The sequence below is a fragment of the Crocuta crocuta genome, unplaced genomic scaffold (assembly GCF_008692635.1).
Source record: "Crocuta crocuta isolate KB4526 unplaced genomic scaffold, BGI_CrCroc_1.0 scaffold327, whole genome shotgun sequence".
Taxonomy (NCBI): domain Eukaryota; kingdom Metazoa; phylum Chordata; class Mammalia; order Carnivora; family Hyaenidae; genus Crocuta; species Crocuta crocuta.
The window spans coordinates 1,305,674-1,309,386 of NW_027529176.1; positions in this window are offsets into that span (position 1 = coordinate 1,305,674).

The following is a 3,713-nucleotide window of genomic DNA, read 5'->3' on the forward strand; positions in this document are numbered from 1 at the left end:
GAGGTGGCGCTCACACGGGGACGCCCGCCGGGACGCACGCACAAGCTCTGGGCGCAGGTCCCAGGCCCGCATTGCTGCAACCGGCCGGAGGCGGAGGGGAAAGGCCTTCCCCGCCCGCTCTCCTCCCGGCCTGGGGCCCGCGCCCCGCGGGGACCGGCGCGCTCTCGGGGCGCCAGGCGGCTGAGGTCCGGCGCTCACACTCCCGACTGCGGCCTTCTCGGAGCCTCCGTTTCCCACCTGCAAAGTGGGCACCGCGACGGCCCCGTCACCGGGGTTCCGGGGGCGTGGGGAGGCGCCCCGCAAACGGACCCTCGCGATCGCCAGGGGCCAGTGAGCCCGCTGAGGCCCGCTACCCCGCGGAGGCCTCCGCCCCCCTCANCCCGCGTGCACTTCCGGGACGCTCTGGGCGCCGGAGGACCGTCGCCTCCGTGGCGCGGGGGGCGGGCTGGGCGGCTGCACCCCGGCCCGCAGCGTTCTTGCGGTCCTGGAGTTCTCCCGGCGGCAACAGGCCGTGGAGGCCGCTGAAAAGTTGCACCCAAAGCATCCCCGGAGCCATGTCTCCAACCTCGCGGTGTTTCTCCCGGACGGCCACCAGCTGCCGGGGAGCTTGCTGAAGAGAGTCCCCTTTTCTCCCTGTTTTGGGCGTCTAAACTGTCCCACCACCAAAATGTTCCCAAACCCTAAGGCCTGAGCAGTGGCTGTTAGAAAATTTCCCAAAACCTTTCCGTGGAATTCTTCCTGCTGTTTCTCCGGAGTCTTTTCCAGCCCCGTTCTTACGACCCCAAAGGAAATTAAGCGACACCCTCCTTGTTAGGGACAGCAGACGGCTGCAAGGGCTTCCGTGAGCTCCCCCGGCAGGGGTGGACGTCCAGGCGTCCGCTTGCCCCGCCGGCCCCGAGCTCCGGCGGGAAGACAGCAAGGGAGGACCCAGGAGCCCAAGCTGCGGGGACGCTCAGGGACGCTCAGGGCGCAGCGGGGGGGCCCAAGGCCGAGCATCTCGCCATCTGGACCCAGGGCGGGTGCCAGGCAGGCAGAGAAGCTGGATGATCAGGGGCACGTGAAGGGCTCACTCGCTGTATGGGGACAGGCTGTCCTCGGTGGGTGGGGAGACAGGCAGCCGACTCCTGCCAGAGTAAAAAGTGCAGACAGTGAGGCCACCCGCTGCACCAGCGTCACCCCCGGAACCCGACGGGGTTCCAGGCCCGCTAGGTTCTGCAAAGATCCCCTGCGACTGCCCTCCGCCTGACCTAATGCCAGGCCCTGAGGTATACTGGGGACTGGACGGCTCCTGGCCTCAATGGGGTTCACATTCTAGTGTGCAGGAGAGAAAAACAACAAATTGGCAAACACACCCACCCCACATGTGTGAGAGCTTTCAGGAAGTACACAGGGCTTTGTGGTCCAAGGAGAGCTCACCAAGGAAGTGACATCAGAGGGGAGGGAGGGAGGAGGGCAAGCTGGTCGCGCAAATGCTGGAGGGAAGGGTATTCAAAGCAGAAAGAAGAGCAAAGGTCCTGAGGCATGAGTGTTGCCAAAGGTTTGGAAGAGACCAGGCAGGCTGGGAGTGTAGTGAGCCACAGGAGAATGGATCAAGGTGGATAAGCAGTCTAGAAGCCATGATTAGGAGCTTGGATTTTAAGCACACCAGGAGGTACTGAAGGTCCCATCTGGGGTGTGATAACCGATGTGCATTTTAAGATTGGTTTGGGGCAACAGGGAGGCCGGAGGAGACAGGTGGTTTAGATGGAGGGTAGGCTGGGTAGGGCCGGTGTTGGGGACCACATTTTGACAGCACCTGCTGTTGGCTGGGATGTGGGGCATGGCGACTCGGGGTTCGGTCTGGAGTCAGGCTGCAGGCCTGCTGAGACGGGGCACTGGCCACAAGCCAAGTTCCGCTCTGGTCGAGTGGCCCACGACGCAGCGGCGGCTGGGGGCTCGCCTCTCCCTGCTCCCCTTGTCAGTCTGTCCCTCCTCCTCTCCTGGCCGGCCCGGTGTGGCCCTGCTGGTTTAGCTTCAATGTGAGGCGGGGCAGCCCCCTGCTTCCTAGGAGGGTGGGGAGTTGCGGGCCAATCACGTCCCCCCCGCCTCCGCCCCACTTTCCGGGGACTCAGCTGCTCCCGAGGTTCCGCCAGACTCCTTGGCCCGGACAGGTATCTTGTTAAGGGTTCAAGTTCCTGCTCAAAGCTGCCTCGACTCCAGTTCCCCAGCCCGTAACCCTTGTCAGTGGCCCTCACTCTGTCTGTACCCCAGCCCAGCGCCTGACTTCGGGTCTCACTCGGAGTCCCGTCCTTGGCCGGGGCCCTTGCCGTCGGGCATCCTCCGCTCTGCAGCTTCCCTGCCCGCGCCCACCACGTGCCAGCCGCGCCCCCCGTCGGGACAAGCCACGGTGTCTCCCGACATTACCGTGTCCGGTCCGGGCAGGAGGGCTGGGGATGGCTGTTCCCGGGCTGGCCAAGTGAACGAGGGCGTGGGACAGCAGGACAGCCTGAGGTCTTCGGGGCTCCGGGCCTGAGGGGGTGACCCCAGGGGGTGAGGACCAGGCAGGGAGCCTCCCAGACCCCCTCCCGGGCTATGACCGCAGGCATCAGGCAAGCGAGGAACCAGGAGTTCCCCAGAATCTGGGGCCGAGAAGGTCGTGTCTGTTGAGGGCCACAGAACTCTGTCGCACTAGGGGCCACTCGTGCTACGTCCGCAAGTCCTCCTCTGATTTACGCGTCTGTCTCTTACGAGTCTGGTGACGTGAGGCGGCGCCCAGTGGACGCGCCTGGAGGCCATGAGCGGCTGGGTCCTGGCCCTGCAGGCCTGAGGCGGACTCTGGGCCGGGAGACGGCGGCAGTGCCTCCCTGGGGAGTCTCAACTGCACCCCCAAACTGCAGGGAGATGGGCGGGACCCAGTGACCGGGGCAGAACTGAGGTTTATTACAGGAGGAAACAGAGCACCCACAGGAAGCGGGACACGGAAGGGTCCGGGCTGGATGCTGGGAGGCGGCCCGCAAGGAACGCAGAACCGGGCAACATCCGTCAGGACTAAGAAAGCAGCACGTGCAGTGTAGACCGCAGGAGAACCGGATAAAACAAGACAGAACCGGTCTCCAGATGTCCAACACACTCACTGAGGGCTGAAGGAAGGGAAGCTGTTATAAAGTTGAGGGTCACCAGATGTGACTAGTTGGAAAGCTACATTTCACGGGCCCACGAGCACCAGCCGTGGGGGCCTGTGTGTGGACAGTCCGGCGGCCGCCTCGCCTGGCCACGCACCTCGGTAGCGGTGTGAGGAGAACGCCGCCAACCCAGCGCTTAAGCTCACCAGCAAACAAACACGTGTTCACACCAGAGTGCCACACGGGTAAGGTTGTGGTCACCTGGGGCACACAGGCTGGATCCACGTGTGCACTGGGGCTGAAGCCCCCTGGGGGCTCCCCCCGCAGGCCTCGGACACCCGCGCCCGCAGTCGTCCCCGGAAGCAGCACCAGCCTGTCCTCACGGTCTGGATCCCGGCAGGACTCTGGTCCCGGGGCAGGGGTCGGGGGGGGACGGACCACCAGCTCATGGTCTGTGGAACAGGCAGCTGGAGTCTGCAAGGATGACCCTGGGAGACCACGGACTCTAAGCTCCCTGCACAGAGGTCCCCAAAGGCACGGGCTGCCCCAGAGCCTGGCCATCAGCGTCGTGGCCTTTCCCTTTCTGGTCCCAGCACTGCTACCTTCCTATGC